Genomic DNA, 19,656 nt, shown 5'->3' with positions numbered 1-19,656 from the left:
ATATGGGAGCTATATTCCAATCTGAACCGATCTGGACAAAATTTGATACACCTTTTTCAGAGCTGTATCTGATATCTACTACCAAAGAACATTGTTGTGGAATGCATATTACGCTTGTGAGGGACTTTAAAGCCCCAATCGCATAAAACATATATATGGGAGCTATAGCTATATCTGAACCGATTTTCATCATATTTGATGCACAGGTTTATAGGATGAATTTAGTCATAATTACCAAAATTCTGTCCATTTGGGTTTATATTAGCCATTTGGTGCACAATAAACCTGATATCGGACAAAGATATATATGGGAGCTATATCCTAATCTGAACCGATCTCGATTGAAATTTGACAAAGGTATTTTCGAGCAGTATCTGATGTTTATTACCAAATATCTTTCATTCTTCTGGAGTGTATAATACGCATGTGAGGGACTTAAAATCCCAGTTATATCTGAACCGATTTTCTCCAAATTTGATTTACTTGCTTCTAGACTGAATTCGGTGGGATGTACCAAAATACATTTGGTTGTTTGGACTTATATTAGCGATTTGGTCACAATTAACCCGAAATCGGTTGAAGATATATGCGAGCTATATCTTAATTTGATTCGATTATCACAATAGGGTTCATCCTTGGGCCAATCAAATGTTGTTTGCAAAATTTCATCTCAATCGGATAATAAATGCGACCTGCATTTTGTTCACAAGAGAACATGGACGGACGGACAGACGGACTTACAAGCATAAATCGACTCAGAAAGTGATTCTATGAAGATCCTCACAAGTAACTATGGATCTATCTCGTTTCCTTCTCATATAACATAATACCCTTACCACTATGTGGTGTAGGGTATAAAAATTCAGAGCTGCTTCTCTTCGCGGTCGCTTTATATGATTTAAAAATATATTAACCTTTAACTTGTGAGGTGACATATTTTATAACGTGGTGGTAAATTTTACCCCTCTAAATATTACAGAAAAAAAAAACTTTGTTAAAAATTTTATTTCATAATAATTATTTTTTTAAAGTAAGCTTGTATATTTTAAATTACAATAAGTAAAAGAAAAACATTTTTTTTTATGTAAACAAAATTTTTATTCATTGTAATAGAATAGAGAATTTCAAGAAAATGTGAAGGGAGGGTAAAATTTACCACCATCTCAGGCTAAGGAGTTTTTAGTACTAATTTTAAAAATTTTTAAATTTTTTTTTTGGGTTTTGGTTTTGATATTTTTATCCCAGATATTCCAATACCCATTCAGAGATTTAGATCTGATGGCTGCATATGAATTATAAAATATTTCGTACATTTCATTACTTTTCGTATCCTTCTAGTACGAATTTCGATAATGTTACACTTCATAGTCTATCATAGACAAACCTACGTTCAAAAATGCAGAGCTATAGTATCGCCTTTTAGTACTTTTCGTATACTTCTAAAACGCATTTACAAAAACCTAGCCATATCTCACAACGCCGCCCCAAGGTTGGTCTTCAATTAAAATTATAGATTTCAACACACTCCTTCACCCCCGGTTCAATTAATTTTATTTTGCAAAAAGTATAAGTATTTTTTTTTTTAATTTTTGTTTACGTTATTTTTCACGCTGCACAAATCCCTTTCAGCCATCTTCGATACAAAACCCTTGCTGAAAAGATTTGCTAATTAAAAGTCCTCTTTTGCACACCGTTTGATATTCGTCAAAGAATGCCTTAATGCTATCAACTACAAGCGTTTGAACCAAAATTACCTTATCGGCATTTGCCCCCAAAACGAATAAACAACGCTTGGATGGCTGGCAGGTGCTAAACAACTTAAGCTTTTGGCTTTCGAAGCATCAACAACACAAAAGAAATTAGTGTTGCAAGGAGATGTGTGCGCTAGCTTTGGTCTAATAGCCTCATCTTTGTTTGACGATGAGGTTTGTTGGGTGTGAGGTGTGTGGGTGGGGGGACTGACAGGTGTGTTTGTGTGATGTTGTTGGTTGGTATTATTAACTCAAGTGCCGGTATCGCCTGCAATTGACTACAATCTTCTGAGCGTTAGCCAGAGAGCAGCTCAGTGACGTTGGCATGTTTGTTCTTCGCAGATCAAGACCTAATTGTGGAACAAAAGCTAATGCCAACCGGAGGCAGCCAGCAGCAGTGTCTGCTGCAAACAAATCAAGAACCCCCTCAAGTATTAATTTATATATCATTATGATGAGGATGATGTCTGACGAAGATGATGAGAATGATAACGGCAACGATGGGATTTCTTATCAGATCCATCGCAGCAAAGTAGCAAACGGACAATTTACGTTGCGATGTTTGATGATAATTATTGTGACAGCAACAATTTAAAGAAGCAATAATTTCTCCCATATTCAATAGAGTGAGGAGGACTGACCGACCCCCCGGACACCTAGACGGATGTTGTATCTCAAAGATACACACATACCTATCGACATTGCCACAGAAAAAATATAAATATGGATGACTGCTGATTTGCTGCATGCTGTATTCCGCCTGCTACCTTAGGCCTTTGCTTGGCATTTCTCTCCCCACTCTCTTTTCCTTCCTTGAGTATCTCTCGTTTTTCTTCTTACCACGAACAACCCAAAAAATGAGATGCATTTAATTGAAATGTTCTCTAGTCGTAGTTTGTTGTTGCTGCTGTTGCTGTCGTTTGTCATCATTGTTCAATTTGTCTTTGTTGTTGTTGTTGTCGTTCACCGTCATCATCATCAGCGTTCTTTCACTTTTTCAAAAGATATTTCTATAAAATAAATTGCGATAGAGAGAAGAAGTAGAAATGCGAAAAATGAAACTTAAAAAGCAAAAGCAAATCACCGGCTGAAGGCTTTCTTTGTAGTTGTTATAAAAGTGATGTCGAACGATGAGGAGGAGGAGGGGGATATTTTTGAAATCACTGCGATGCAGAACTGCAAAACTATGGTGTTTGAAAGTTCGGACAGAGAGAGAGAGCGCAAGAGCGAAAGATTGAGTACGTCATACATTTTTCTTTGCCAAACTTCAAAACTGCAAAAAGTTTCCTACACACTCTCTCCACCAGATTTTTTCCTTCAACGTTTCAGGGAAGAGATTGCTGCTGCGTTGAGAGCTTGGCAGAGAGAGAGAGAGAGAGAGAATGAGTCAAGATGGAAGGGTTATCGTCTTTTTGTGCCTGTGGTGGTGACCGACCGACCGTGTGGCCGCCGTTTGTTTAGCATAAACTTATGGGTGGTTGAACTGCAGTTTAACCGAATGATGAATGGCTTTTGGCCATTTTGCACTGTGGTTTTGGATGGACAAAACGAAGCTATAAAAGTTATAGGGCTAGTGTAATGTACGAACACAATCCGAAAAACTTAAATTAAAACACTTAAATTAATTTAAAATTTTGTTACAGACAGAATCGATTTAAACCGATAAAACAATTGAAACATTTTCGTGATAATTGAATGAGAAACTCATGTGCTCAAAAATCTTGAATTTTTTAAATTTACCGAGGAGGATATTAGCAAGGCCATTGCTATTTATATAAACTATTTTAACGTCTCTATATGTAAACCCTAGACACCAACAGTGACCTTAATATCAAATTTCAAAATTTTACCTTTAACCATTCATTCAACAACAAATTTAGTAACATTTAGTACTTTTCGAACAATTATAATGCTTACTTCCAAAACCATCTCCATATTTCAATTCCAGATACCAACAGATGCCTCAATATAAAATTTTAAAATTCCAGCCCTATTCATTCTCCCACCTAATCTAGTACCATTTAGTACTTTTCGTACAAATATGGGACACATCTCCAAACTGAATGGTACTATATTTGAAGGGATAGAGATACAATATATATATACACTGGTGGCCAAAACTAAAGCAACTGAAATTACAAGGAGAATAAATGCCCTGTAACTTTTTTAAAAATTAAGAAAATCAGAAAGTTTTCCTTGTTTTAAATTAGGTACTTTGTTCACTTTTTAAAACTCTAAAACATAAAACCAAAATTCATTTTTATATAAAAAATAATGTTTGGTAAAGTCAATTAACCCGATTTTGGCTTGGACAAAACAAAAGCAACTCTGTTGTACATTCATATAACCGCTGCAATTTCAGTTGTTTTTACTGTGATATTTATCGCATTTTGCTTCCTTCGACAATTTCGCTTGTCATAAATCCTTTTTGAGAAGTTTTTTACAACAGTATGTGTTTTTCTTTTCGTTTTTAAGTACTGCCCAAAAAAAAATTTGAAAATGGCTAGAAGCAAATTCAGTACCTGAATAAAACAGCAAATTATCAGTGACTATCAAAACAACATATCACAGAAAATGATTTCCGAGAAATATTTCATAAATATTTATGTGATTTTATAATTATTTCTGTATACTAAGTAGGTTTTTTGAAACTGGATCAGTAGTAACAGTCTATAACGGATGAAGGCCGTGAAAAACTTCAGCCCGTACTGATCAACAAATTGTGAGAGAAATAAAAAACAACTATTTCAGAGTTCAACTGGATTGGTGAGAGAGCAATCATTGGATATAAGCCCAAGATCAGTGCATAGACTAGTAGTGGCAGCTGGTCTGCATGCCCGTAAGCCATCAAAAAAGCCATTTATATCTGAAAAAATCACAAAGGCTTTCGGAAATGATAATATTAAGTGGAATCAAGCTCAACGGAAAAAACATTATTTCTGGGATGAGTCTACGTTTAATATTAAAGGCTCAGACGTGAAAAATTTTACGGTGAGAAGACCAAAAAATGAAAGACTCAAGCCGCAGTGTTGCAAAAGTACAGTGAAGCATGAGAGAGGGTCAAAATGGCGTGGCGCTGTTTTTCTTTCTATGGACTTGGGCCTTTCCATGAAATAAAGGAAGTTATGGATCGGTTTGTTTACAAAGTTGTGTTGGACATCACGTTGTTCCCTTACGCTGAGTAAAATATTCGGCTGATTTGGGTGTTTCAGCATGACAATGATCCCAAACTTGCATCAAAACTTGTCAAATATTGGTTGCGGGAGTCAAAAATTGATGTTTTGTTATGGCCGGCACAATCATCTGACCTAAACCCCATAGAAAATCTTTGGAGTATCGTAGACAGGAAGATCAAGCGAGATTCGAAAAGAAATAAGCACAACATTTTCTAAAGAATTCGGGGAAAGCACACCCAAGGATCAAATAGAGCGTGTTATAGATTCAATGCCTCGTAGGTGTGCAGCTGCTATCAAAAATAATGGTTATGCTTATGCTTTTCACACATCCCAAATTTCAAGTTTTTAACTCTATCCTTTTCCCTTATACCAAATGATACCATTTTAAAAATTTAGTACCATAATCATTTCAAATTTCACAATTTTACCTCTTTCCGTTGGTCGAAAGCCCAAGACTAACTCTCTCCGAATTGTCTCTAAGTCAGTACTACAAACTTGCTTTGGGGAATAAAGATCTGTTTTTTTAGAGCAAGAATATCATCATTTTGTAAATAAGGCCTGTAAATAAGTTGACGTTTTAGAAATTTGTACTGAACAATACAAAATGCCTAGGTATTTAACTGAGGTCAGGAAGGTCTCTTTGTCTGCACATCAAGTGACCTAAGTAGAATATGGTCCTTGGCTTCACTTTTCACAGATATTGTTGACTCGAGCAGAAGTGTAAACATTTCTTCGAAATATGACGCATAGGATTTTCGTCTTATATATAGGGTAAGTGTACCAGTAGTCGGCACTTTTAGGATTTTCGCGTTTTTAATCTCTCACCATTTTGAGTGGAACTTTTCAATTATTACAAAGCTAATTTATTCAGATTCGAAATTTTGTATAGTTTTTGCAAAAATAAATAAAGTTTTAATAACTTTTTATTAAATTTCATAAATTTGTAGTTTTATTAAAACAATGCTTTTTTGCCAGTAGTCGGCACCACTTGCCAATTGTCGGTATGACATTTTCCAACAGTCGGCATACCAATTTTTTGTAAGAATAATTAATAATAATAGTAAATTTATTCATTAAAATATAATATTTTTGTTTAGTTAAACTGATTCTTAGCGAAATTGTACACAAAGATAGCTGACAATGTATTTGAAGTAAACAAAATACATTTAGTTATAATAGTTTCATTTATTTGGGCTTAAAAATAAAAAGTGCCGACTACTGGGACATGCCGAACTTAGGCACACTTACCCTACTCGGAATAGTTTGTACATAGCCCTAGTTGCATTCCAAATCTTCGCATTTAATATGGTAAAAAATACGGCAACTAAATCAGTTTTAAGTTGACGGTGACATTCCCGATATTCAAAAAAATCAATATAGGATTCTTCGTCATAAGCAGATAGGTAAAAAAATATATGTTTTATATTAAATATCCACTGTGCATTAGTAGTTAGACAATGTTGAGTTTATAATCAAGAGAGAATAAATCTGGGAGACAATTTTTGTGAGGAGACGCATGTGCATGTGTGGTGGATCAAATGAAATGCCAAATAAAAAAATAAACAAAACAAAAAATTGCAAATATTACTCTCCTCCAGCCAAAAAAAAAAAAAAACTCACACATACATTGTAGATATATGAACGTTGAGAGTGCAAAACTCTGGGGGGCACACAGAGCAGATAGTGAGAGGACGTCTACCGGCATTATTGCCTTGCCTTGCTTTACTGCAAATGCATTGGTGTTGGTAGTTTGCTGCAGCAAATATTCATTCGTATTGTGTGTGTCTCCCTTTGCTGTTGTTGTTGCTTGGCTGCTGCTTGGTAGTTTGCTAGCTTGGCTTTGTGTTTGTTGAGTTTGGCGAAAAACTGTCTGTGTGCCACTTGGATTCATGTATGCGACTATTTCGGTTTTTAGAGTAGAGTCAGACACAATATTATTGCCTGCCACACGTTAGTATCGCGGACGACAATGTGAAAAAATTAACGCCGTTTTTTCAAACAACTTCCACTAACTAACAATATTTCTTTAATTAATAAAAAATCACAAAAAATTAAATCTGTAATTCAAGGAATAAACAAACATTTGCAGTTCACGAAAAAAAAAACTAACCAAAATAATTTTGGATAATTTTTTTTTATAAAAAATAAAACAAACAGTTGCCGAAAATCCCCATGAAAATCCTTTGGAATTAAAAACAAAAATTTGGAAAAAAAATAAACCAAGTCCGCGTATACTTAAAAGAATATAAATAAAGAAAAACAAATTGGAAAAATACAAAATTTTGAAAACCAAAAAAATCTTGTGTGGAAAATCTTGAAAAACAAAAGGAAAAAATCTTAACTCTTGACAAAAATCAACATCATTAAGTGCGGGTTCTCAAATTTGAATGGCTTTTGAAATTTGATATTCTTCGGCCAATAATCCTATGATTGAAAAATAAATAAATTAAAAAATGCATCGCCATGTTAGGGAATGCAAAAAAATCATTTTCGAACATTTTAAACCACAAAAAAGTGAAATAAACACCACCTGAAATTTGGAGAACATATATACTCGTACATCTATAAAATCGCCCAAAAAAAAGCTAAATTGGATTAATCTTGTGTTGAAATAAAAAAATCGATGTGAGTTTCAATCTTAAAGAGGATATAAAGTGTTTAAACTTTTTTCATTTTTCACTTTGTGTTTGAGGAAAATATATAAATTCAGAAAAAAACAAACTAAAATCCTGTTGAATAGTGTAATCTCAGTTTCGCTATAAATAGTAGTTAACGATTATATAATAAAAAAGAAACAACAACCTCTCGGGTTTAATTGGTTTTAATTAAACGGATAACAAGCAAACAAGCCAAAACAGACGAAGAAAAAAACTCGATTTCTAGTGTGTATAACTCGGCTGGCTCGGTCTCAAAACCTACAATTATTCTTGCGCCGACCCAGCCATTTCTTGAACTTGTTTGCTGGAACTGGACGCGCGCTCTCTCGGTGGCTGCTCACACAAATATCCCTTTTTTTCGAAGGAGGCAACACTTGCTGAAAAAATTCAGAGAAATTAAAAAAAAACTCAGATTTTTTATGTTTTAAAATAAAAATAAAGTTTATTATTATTATTAAAAAATTATTAAGTTTAATTAAAAACTAAAAAAAAAGAAATCATGTGTGTCCCCCCAAAAACTAACCTCCAAACTTTGAGTGATATTTCAAGCAACGAACGAAACAAATCTTGAGGAAAACGAATCAAGGAACACGTGGCAGTCCAAGCAAACTTAATTGAATTCGAAACAAACAACAACAACAAGAAAACCGGTAAAAATACAACCCTGTGTTGAAGTGCATCCGCGTTGCATCTCTGCATCAAAACAAGTTTTCAAACAGAGCAGCAGCGCAGTCCCTACTCCCGCTCTTGCACGAACGAAGAAGGCACAACACACAACCGTTTTATTGCACACAGCCGCACACACACACACGCACGTACGAACGAAGCAACTCGGGTAGAGCAACCACTCGAAATAGCAAGCAAGCAACCACAACCCACACACAATAGATCATAAAGCTCTTGGCTTGCATTTGGGCTCTCTTGTGTGTTCGTTGCAAAGGTTCTCTTTTATTTTATTAATTTGTTGACCGTCATGCGGGCAGGGTGTGCTGTGCGTATGTGTAATAAAAACGTACTTTCAATTAAATGAAATGCAGTTTTAAGAGAGGGAGAGAGAGAGAGAGACACAAAAAGTGCATTGCAAAATGCATTTACTAGAAAGTGCATTTTCAGGAAAACGCAGCTGCTGATGCATTATCATCACTGCCACCACCAATACAACGACACCTTTCAAAAGTGCATTCATTGCAGCAGAGATTGCCAGCCAACGATCTCCAGTGGACAAAGCAACAACTTAGCTCTTACTTACTTACCCCCCACTAGAGTCCATTCAAAGTTCTTTGGCATAGAACGTGTGTGAGCCAGTCTGCCACCACCACCACCACCAATACCATTACATCAAACCTGGTCGTGCATAACTTCGTGTGCATGGAGCTTCGCCTCGTCGTCGTTGAAACGTCATCGTATTTTTGCACACAATCCCAACAAGCACAAAAAGTGCATCATTATTGCATCTTCTCTCTGCTCTCAGCCAGTTGTGTGTTCGTCGTTCGTGCTATAACGCGCGCTTTACACTTTTTTTCCAAACTAAACTAAGCCAAACGAAAAGCAAAAATAAAAATCCGACTCGTAAGAATTCAATTTTATTTGCAAAAAAAATAAAAGAACTCAAACACATGAACTAAAATAAAATTAAAACCAAAAACCCGAAAATAAACAAAATAACAATTCGTCATAACAAAGGAGGAAAGTGATCAGAAAAAATAGGAAAAAAAAAAACAACAAAAAGAAAACACAAGTGAAAAGTGCCAAAAAAAAAACTACAACTACTTTTTGTTAAGAGTAATAATTTTAATTAAATATTTTTTTCTTCTATGTATTTTTAGTAAAATATTCAGCAACAACAACAATATATTTTAGTGTTCATTGTGTCTAAACCACAAACTTTGAAAAAACAAAAACAACCAAAAACTCTACAAATTCAAGTGCTGTGTTCTTTTATACAATCTAGAAACGAAAAAAACAACAAAAAAGAAAAATCAAATCCAGACTTCAACAATCAACCAATTGGGATTATCTAACAACAATAACAGCAACAACAACTTGATATCTTCCAAATACTTCAAATTGTGCCGAAAAACCCCCCTCTCTTCAACAACCAACAACACGACGACGACACCACACCACTCTCGGGTTTTGGTGTTACTTGTTTTTCATTTATTTTTTTGTTTTGTAATTTCGTTTTATTAAAATAATTGTAATTTTATTTAACTATAAAATATAATACCAACGAGGCCTTTTCACACCCCAAAAAAAAAACTTTAATCTTACACACACACACACAGAGGAGAGATCGCGTCGAACATCCAAAACCCGATACCAATCGTCATTGCGCTAATTGGATTTCAACTTAATTCTATTTTAATTTTTGGAGAAGCCGATATAACCCAGCTCTTCGACAACTGGAAAACATCAACACTTTAACTTCGAACTCTACAACAGCTACAACAACTTTGAGTAAGTACACTTTTTTTGTATAAATACAGAATTAAAGATAAACAAATTAACTAAATTCAAATTTTGAAGAAAAAAAATCCATTAGGAAATAAAAAAAATCAATAAATTTCATAGGAATTACGATATAGTGATAAAATCTTTTTGAATTTTGATATATAGTCGGGGTCGTTCTTTTTTACTTTTTGAGATATACTCCATTTCTCAGACTTTCTGGTATGTTCTTTCAGGATTTTCTGTTCGTTTTCTGATATAGGGGGGTGTCTAGTTATAGATTGATCTAATCTTTTTTGATTTTGACAAATGGTCGGTGACGTGCATTGGGTCTTCCATGCGTCATTTTTTACTTTCTGATGTATTGAATTATTGAATATTTTAAAGTGGCCATAACTTCTTAAATATTGACTTTTCGGCGTTTTTAGCTATTATTTGTGATCACTTTTTTGAGGTTGAATTACTGAATATTTTAAAATGGCCAGAACTCCTTAAATATTGACTTTTCGGCGTTTTTAGCTATTATTTGTGATCACTTTTCTGAGGTTGAATGATTGAATATTTTAAAATGGCCATAATTCCTTAAATATTGACTTTTCGGCGCTTTTAGCTATTATTTGTGATCACTTTTTTTGAGGTTGAATGATTGAATATTTTAAAATGGCCATAACTCCTTAAATATTTGATTTTTCGGCGTTTTTAGCTATTTTTTGTGATCACTTTTTTTGAGGTTGAATTATTGAACATTTTAAAATGGCCATAACTCCTTAAATATTGACTTTTCGGCGTTTTAGCTATTATTTGCGATCACTTTTTTGAGGTTGAGATATTGAATATTTTAAAATGGCCATAACTCCTTAAATATTGACTTTTCGGCGCTTTTAGCTATTATTTGTGATCACTTTTTTGAGGTTGAATTATTGAATATTTTAAAATGGCCATAACTCTTTAAATATTGACTTTTCGGCGTTTTTAGCTATTATTTGTGTTTTCTAAGAAATGTACCAGAATATTCTTTCAGAATTATCGTTTCGTTTTTATACCCTCCACCATAGTATAGAGGGTATATTAAATTTGTCATTCCGTTTGTAACACCTCGAAAAATACATTTTAGACCCTACGAAATATATACATTCTTGATCAGCATAAAATTCTATGTCGATTTAGCGATGTCCGTCCGTCTGTGGGAATCACTTTAGCTTCCGAACGAAAGAAGAAGATTGATAAAATTTTACTCAAATGTATATTATGTCTCCAGTACTTTTGGTATTGGAAATGGGTCATGAAAGTCCACATTTTGAAATAGCCCCCAAATAACGTGACCTGCATATTTTAGGTATTTTGGTGATTTTAGCGACATTATTCACCAGAATTGTTTCTAATTTCGTATTCAAAGTTCATAACGGGTACTACACCCTATGCCTAAAAATTTCTTATGCAAGTCCACGTCCTTGTATAGCCCCCATATAACGGTACCTCCCTTTATTCGATATTTTGATGATTTTAGCGACATTATGCACCAGAATTGTTTCAATTTTCGTATTCAATTTTCGTAACGGGTACTACACCCCATGCCTAAAAATGTCTTATGCAGGTCCACGTCCTTGTATAGCCCCCATATAACGGTACCTCCCTTTATTCGGTATTTTGATGATTTTAGAAACATTATTCGCCAGAATTGTTTCAAATTTCGTATTTGAAGATGTTAATGGGTACTACAGCTATGAAAAAAAAATCATATGCAGGCCCACGTCTTCGTATAGCCCCCGCATAGAGGTCATTATTTAAACGGAATTTTTTTTAAAATTTTCAAGTTTCTTTTTAAATGGTGAAGGCTACTAAAAGTTCTGCTTTATTACTTGTTTTTATTTAGAAAAATGCCGATTCTAAATAAAGTAACAAAAACTAAATTCTGAACCGATCTAGATAAAATTTGACAAAGGTATTTCTGAGCTGTATTTCATATATTTCCCCGAATATGTAATACTGCGTTGAATAACTAGTTTTTAGATAGATTTCACAGATATAATTTTCGAATGCCGTAAGCTTTTTGAGATGGAGTGGTTGTTTACATATCGATGTAAAGATATTATATATATTTTTTTTAATAATAATTGTGGTCCGATTCAGTTCGAATTTTCTTTCGATAAATTTCTATTCATATGGTTTATCTTTTGTTATGTATGTATTTACTATTTTTTTCGAGTGTATCTCAAATGTTCCATCGAATGTGCAATGCTTGTTAAATTTGATATTTCCGTTTTGTTTTATACATATGTATGTATGTATGTATACATTTATACACATTAGTTTACTTATGTAGAAATTAAAATGCAATGTGAATGTATCTTTAAAAAAATAATGTCAATTAAGCTATCACATAAAAAGAACGATATCTAAAATGTCCAAAATTTTTCCGAGCTATTTTGTTTTAATAAGAATTGAAGTTTTTCAGTTTTAAAATGAATTTTATTTATGAAATTTTTACAATGAATTTTATTTATGAAATATATTTTGTTTAGCTGTAAAAAAACCACAGAAGAACTCCTTTAGAATGTGTCCGCTCTTTTTAGAAGCACTTTTAGTTTTTCTGATGTAACTTTCATAGGGCCGTCTTCGATTTTCGGTAGTTCTCAAGATTTTTTTATACCCTCCACCATAGCATGGAGGGTATATTAAGTTTGCCATTCCGTTTCTAACATCCCGAAATATACATTTTAGACCCCAAAAAGTTTATCTATGGAAATCACTCTAGCTTCCGAACGAAATCAAGTGGGTTGGTGACATTTTACTCAAATGTATATTATGTCTGCAGGACTTTTGATATTAAAAATGAGCCATGTAGGTCCAAGTTTTCGTACAGCCCCCATATAACGGTACCTCCCTCCCTATTTTCGGCATTTCGGTAATTGAAGCGACATTATTCGCCGGAAATGTTTCATGTTTGGTATTTGAAGTTCAAAATAGGTACTACAGCCTATGACATAAAATTGTTCGTGCACGTCCACGCCTTCGTATAGCCTCCATATAACGGCACCTCCCGAAATGTGGTATTTTGATGACTCTAGCGACATTATCCACCGGAACTCTTTTAAATTTGGTATTTGTACTTCGTAATGGATACTACAGCCTAAGACTGAAAAGTGTCTGTGCAGGTCCACGTATAGCCCCCATATAACGCTACCTCCCAAAATTCGGTATTTCGATGAATTTAGATTTTTTTTAAGGTTTCGCATTTGAATATTGTAATGGCTTATGACAAAAGTTGCCTATGCAGGTCCACTTCTTCGTTTAGACCTTAATGTAACGTCTACGTTTTGTATTTTTAAGATTTTAACAGACTTAATTTTTTTTTGAAGATTGGCAAATTTGTTCCAAATGGCTGAGGGTATTCAAAGAACTTAAAGCTTTTTTACCTTTTTTTATTGTGAAAAACATTAGACATTATTTTTCATATTCACATTAGTTGTAGAAATAAATAAAATGCTAATACATAAGATTTAATGTTTTATGTTTTTGAGGATTTTTTTTACCTTTTTGGGAAACTTCTATATTTAGAGGGTTTTAAATTGTACTTTTCTCTTTAATTTTGCATAATTTTTATAATTTTCTATTTCCATTTTCTTGCCAACTGTATGACCTTTATGGTGAAAATATTTACTTTTAAATATTTATGATTTTCTTTTTGCCCAAAAATAAAAACAGAAAAATATTTATCAAATATTTTTGATACAAGTCCTTTACAAAATTGCATTTAATTCAACCTTGCATTACTGGCTGGCCCCATTATATTGATAAAAAAAATGCCAACAAAATGCCATATAATTACAATAAAAACCAAGAAAACCAGCAACAACAAATCAGCATGGACGGCAGACATTGAGGAAAACACCCATTTGCTGCCCCGCCATTGCTACCACATGGCCACATCAGTCAGACTTGTGCCTTGCAAAGAAAAATTCCATTCCATAGTCAGTTTGGTTTTTGTTTATGTCTATGCACCTCTTTGCCTCTTGCTGTCCTCTCTTCCTATACTAGATACTTCTAGATATTTTAATTTCTTTGATTAAAAATAATTATCCCTTTAGGTAATTTGTTATGTGGTAATTTCCAAAGTATATATTCATTGGCCAAGTGCTGGATCTCATACTTCTGCATCCTCTGCTCCCCCTTCTTCATTATCGTCTCCTTCCTTATTTTCTGTTTCCCGTGTGTCTGTGTTTGTGGGTGTTTTTCTGCAACATCCTGCACTGGTCTATCTGTCTAGCTGATGTGCCACCTCCCTGGCATGCATTGTGTTTAGTGACCACATTTTTTGAAATGCATGCGCATTGAGCAGCTATGCCTTAGCTAGTAGCTGTTTGCTTGCTATTCTTCTATGGCTGGCCTCTGTGTGTGTGTGTGAAGAATGACGTTGCCCATTTAGCCGGTATTATAGACATGCAACCAACCAACTACTGACTGGCATCCACCAGACACTCAAAGTTCATTATCGAGGTCTGTCGCATTCACTCACCCACAACACGCCCAACTGTATGGCAAAACATACAGAGATTTATGAATGAATGGAAAATAATAGAAAAAATAGAGAAATGTTGTAAAACTCTAAGTATTGCTTTGGGAATGAGATTTAATAAAACTTTTAAATAATTAAGTTTTTTTTTTAATTATAAATAATAAAGGACATTTAAAATGTCTTAAATACAAAAAATTACTCCCATTAAAAGCCCAAACAAGATACCTACAATGTAAACAAACCAAAAAACACATCTTGTTTTTGCCTACCTTTCCTTGCCTAATATTCCTTCATCCTCTGTTTACTTTGTATTCATTTATTTCACTCCCTTATTTATGAGGAAGCAAGAAACCAAAACATAAGCGCAAAAGAAGGAGGTGGACTTCTTAAGCAACTTGAGAAATGTTTTGATGAAACCTTGTACCCGAGGTATACTATTGTACATGTGCTGCATGACTGACTTACAGTCTGGATGGCTGGTTGGCTGTCTGACAGACTGGCTAGCTTCCTTGCATAGAATCCATCCATAACAACAAAAACAACACCATCATCATCCTCCTCATCATCAGAGTCAACTAACTTCTTACTTTACCGGCATTTTTTGAGTGTGTGTGTGTGTATGTATTCCTTCCTTCTAATGTGAGTGTGGAACACATTTTTATGTTTGTGGAACGCCGACAGTTATGTTGAACGTCTGAAGCTAAAGTTTTGCATGTGTTCAACTTGGCGGAAATATAACATTGGGTTGTTTCAAAATAATAATCAAAAATAGAAAATTAAACATCGAAATTTAAATATTTTAATTTTAATCTTCAAAACGCTAGGGTGTTCCTTATATAGCAGACCTCACGAAACTCACGAACTTCATTGGATATCAGCGTTTTGAGATCTTATGTAGACAAATGTCTCGATTCCACACCCTGGCGAAACTCGAAGAATGAAGTTTTACACGAAGTTTACTATTCACTCTTTTGTGGAGTGCTCGCGAGTTGTTCAAAAAGCTCCTAATAGAGTAAGAGTTAAGACTACGAGTAAAATCAAGTTAAAAAAAATCTATAAAAATAGTGAGTATATGTGTATAGAAGCCAAGAAGAGAAAACAGCAGATGCAAATAAACATGCTCACATATAAATATACATACTTCTCTAGGGTCGAAAACGAGAAAGCCCTCTCTTATTCGAGTAGCATAAAAAAATCGATCTAATCGATTTCTTTTTTTGAACTTGAAGGTGTACTCAAATCCTCGAAATCAAGTAGATAGAGTCTGTTTGGGTAGAGCGCTCGCGCCAAGAACAGAAAAAAACAGTAGAAGCCAGGTGATGTCGATTTTGTGAGGAAAAAACATTCTTACAAATAAAACAACGGTAGACAAACACTAAAAGAGAGAATTTACTCTCACCCAAAAAGGAACGAGATAAACACTAAAAGAGACAATATACTCTCACTCGAAAAGAAGCTAAGCCCACACTGACGAATGGCATAGAAAAATAGATTATACCAGATATTTGTTCTTTTCTTATTTCTAAAATTTAAAGTAAATACATTCATGTTTAGAAGATTTTGCGGGTTTTTAATTAGAAAATAGAAGTGATTGAAGGACCTTTGTGTATGAAAGACATTTATAGTCTTCCTTAAACATACTGTATTTACAAAAGATCGGTGAGTTCGAACTTCTATAGACAGAAAACATTGAAGGTCAGATAGAAAAAATGAGGAGAACTAAATATTATCAATTTCAAAAATTTAAAGTGGGTCAAAATAGATCAACAAACTTTTTTTTTCGTTTAGTTTTTTTTTTTTTTTGATAGGGGAATTTTAGGAATATAGAACACTAAGTATATAGCAAGCATATCCAGCAGCTCTCGATATAACGATGTCCGTCTGTCTGTCTGCTTAACCTTTAACTCCTGAGGTGGTGGTAAATTTTACCCTCCCTTCACATTTTCTTGAAATTCTCTATTCTATTACAATAAATAAAAATTTTGTTTACATTAAAAAAACATGTTTTTTTTACTTGTTGTAATTTAAAACATACAAGCTTACTTTTAGAAAACAAATTATTATCAAATAAAATTTTTAACAAAGTTTTTTTTTGTAAAATTTAGAGGGGTAAAATTTACCACCACGTTATAAAATATGTCACCTCACAAGTTAAAGGTTAAATTGCGATACATTATTATTTGCGATATTTGGCAGAACAATTTATATTGTATCTAGGATGGGATTGGTATTAAAAGTGAGGTGCATTAGTCCACCTTTTGGTATAGCCGCCATAAAACTGTAGATCCCGATATTCGATATTTTGATAATTTTCGCCACATTTTTTTCAGTGATTTGTCTAAAAATTGGTATTTTTAAGTCATAATGGGTTCTAGCTCCGGTGGCGAAACATTGTATGTAGAGGTCCACGTTTTGGTATAGCCCCCATATCTACGGATTTGTCTAAAAATTGGTATTTGTAAGTCATAATGGGCTCTAGCTTCGGTGGCAAAATATTATATGTATAGGTCCACGTTTTGTTATAGCACCCATATAACGGTACCTACCGATATTCGGTGTTTTCATGATTTTCGGTGAATATTTACATTTTTCTAAAGCGCACATATAACAATATCCGATATTTGATAATTCTAGTCATATTTACCCAAGAAATTTTTTCAGATTTTCAGAAAATTTGGTAGATGATGGCATAAAATTTGGTAGGTGACATAAAATTGTCTATGGAGGTTCAGGTTCCAGTTTTGACAAAGCTCAACATTAGATACCAGCAAAGACTTCAATATACATCTGAGGATTCCAGCCCTATCCCTTCACCCATTACCAAATTTAGTACCATTTAGTACTTTTCGAAAAATAATAGTACACATTCCTAAATCCTACTAAGAGTGTCCTCGATACTAAATATCAGAAATCCATTTCTATCCCAACAGCCATCGGCACATTTTGTACTTTTCGTACGTTTATAACACGAATTTCCAAAATCACCCCTTCTCTCAACTACAGACACCAACAGTGGCATCCGTATCAAATTTGGGGGTTTCGGCTCTTTCCCTATGCCAATTTTAGATGCATTTATTTCTTTTTGTACAGTTAAAGTACACTTCGTATCTAAACCTCAAATACCTACTATTATCTAAATATCAAAATTCAGAATTGTATCTCTATCCCTTTATGTTTTTTTTTTTTTTTTTTTTTTTTTTGTGAAAAGTTTAACAGCATTATCAAAACGGTCTTACTGGCATTTGTAGTTTAAACTGAAACATGTTTGAATTCAGTTACTCGTATAACATTTTTTTTTCTTTACCCAATGACGGAGGGTATAAAAATTTCGGCGTGGCCAAACTTAAGCTTTTAATTTTTAATCGTATTTTCATATTCAGGACTAAAATAGTTTTTTTTTTTATATCTAGTCTTTAGTTTCATTTCAAAATTTACCTAATATATAAAAAAACACACCCATTATTAAAAGAAACATATCTTTGATGTTGCTAGATTTGCAACATTTATCTTTATTTTCATTTAGCTATCTTGGTATTTTATAAATTTATATGTTTTTTTTTGTATTTTCTATAACGACAGTTTCATATTTCTAACAACATAAAATGGTCGTCAACAACGGCGACGTCAAAGAAACAACAGCAACAGCAACAACAATAATAACGATAAAACGTAAACATAATCATTTGTATGTATGAAAGAATGTTTGAGCTACATCTACCCATACAAATTATGTTATTCTGGTCGTCTGTCCGTCCGTCCATCGACAACACGACATACCTACACACACATATGGACATATGAATACAAAATTTGCATTCAACAAAGTTTCGGTTTTTTTTTGTGTGCAAAGTGTTTGTTGCTGCTGCTGTTAAGATTTGCCGCTGTTAGCTTTTTATGAGAACTGTTTTTGTTTTTGTTGTTGCTTTTGTTTGTATTTTTTGATGTGTTGTTGTTAGCAAAAAATTTCGCTTTTATCACACATTGTAAATAAGTATGTTTGAGTGTATTAATAATATGTATGTCTGTATGTATGATCATACACATCCATTCGTACATATATGGCTCAGCACAAATGATAAGAACACAATTAGACATCAGCGGCAACAACAACAGCAACAACAAAGAACATTCTTTCTACACCATTCAACAAAAAAAAAAAAGAACAGAACAGAACACTTAGAGACGAACGCAAACAAATTGTGAGTGAGTGAGTGAGTGACGGACGGAATGACTGGCCGTCTGATGGCCGGACTAACAACACACAACATTGTATGTTTAAGTGGTAATTTCAAGGCGTTTTAGATGTTTTCATTTTTCTGGAGCAGACAACGACGACTACAACGATGAACATAACACAATTTAGCCAACTAGCTGCTGCTATATCTGTATCTACCTTTCTTACATTATTAAGTTTAATGGAAGATTCTTTAGAACCTATAACATGTTGCATTAGTATGACGACAACATTTGAACTTCCTTAAAGTTTTTTTTCGACAGAAGACCCCCTAAAAATACTATTTACATAAGACTCCTTATGCTAGTCTTTTGCTTGAGGTCTCCTATGGCTAGAAGACGCCTTAAGGCCTTTTGATAGAAAATTGTATCTTTTGACCAAAGATCCCTTGAGGTCATACCTGTGCAGAAGAGGTCATCTACATAAAAAATACACATTTAGGCCATTTGTACACAAGAGACCACTTGAGTTCTTGTATACATATAATACGTCAAGGGGTCTTCTATGTTCCCTTGAAGTCCTCTATTTTTTAGAAGACCCTTGATACTAGAAATCTTCGACCCCTTGAGGTCATCCATATATAGACGACTTCTTGACGTCATCTATTTATGGAAGACCCCTTGACTTCATCTAAATATAGAAGACCCCTGGAGATCATCACCTTTAGTTCGCCTGTCTATGAAAAACCTCGTAACGTCTTCTATATATGGAGTAACCCTTTAGATCGTCTATATATTGATGACCCCTACTATGCATTAAAAATCTCTTGATCCCTCGAGGTCTTCACAACGTAAGAGATCCATTGAGATCTTTTATGTTTTATATTGTGTCGAAGAAGCCTCGAGGTCATCTATATACCAAAGATCACTTGAGG

The 19,656-nt window shown here is 33.8% G+C and overlaps 1 protein-coding gene across 20 annotated transcripts in view; it reads left to right on the top strand.

The window, feature by feature from the left end:
- LOC101893240 (heterogeneous nuclear ribonucleoprotein R) overlaps window positions 1-19,656 on the top strand; it is a 204,691-nt gene that overhangs the window by 113,876 nt on the left and 71,159 nt on the right. Inside the window, exons 1-2 of one of the 20 annotated variants that reach the window (XM_059131470.1) lie at window positions 6,859-7,552; window positions 9,411-10,041. The exons of 18 other annotated variants lie outside the window; for them this stretch is intronic. The gene's annotated coding sequence lies outside the window, so the exon portion shown is untranslated. Of the gene's footprint in view, window positions 1-6,858; window positions 7,553-8,613; window positions 9,154-9,410; window positions 10,042-19,656 lie in introns of those variants that run through there. One more of the 20 variants, XM_020034721.2, reaches the window with a different exon arrangement.

This window comes from Musca domestica, unplaced genomic scaffold (genome assembly GCF_030504385.1).
Source record: "Musca domestica strain aabys unplaced genomic scaffold, Musca_domestica.polishedcontigs.V.1.1 89, whole genome shotgun sequence".
NCBI classification, from domain to species: domain Eukaryota; kingdom Metazoa; phylum Arthropoda; class Insecta; order Diptera; family Muscidae; genus Musca; species Musca domestica.
The sequence above is the reverse complement of the archived record's forward strand: the minus strand, read 5'-3'. Positions and strand labels throughout refer to the sequence as shown.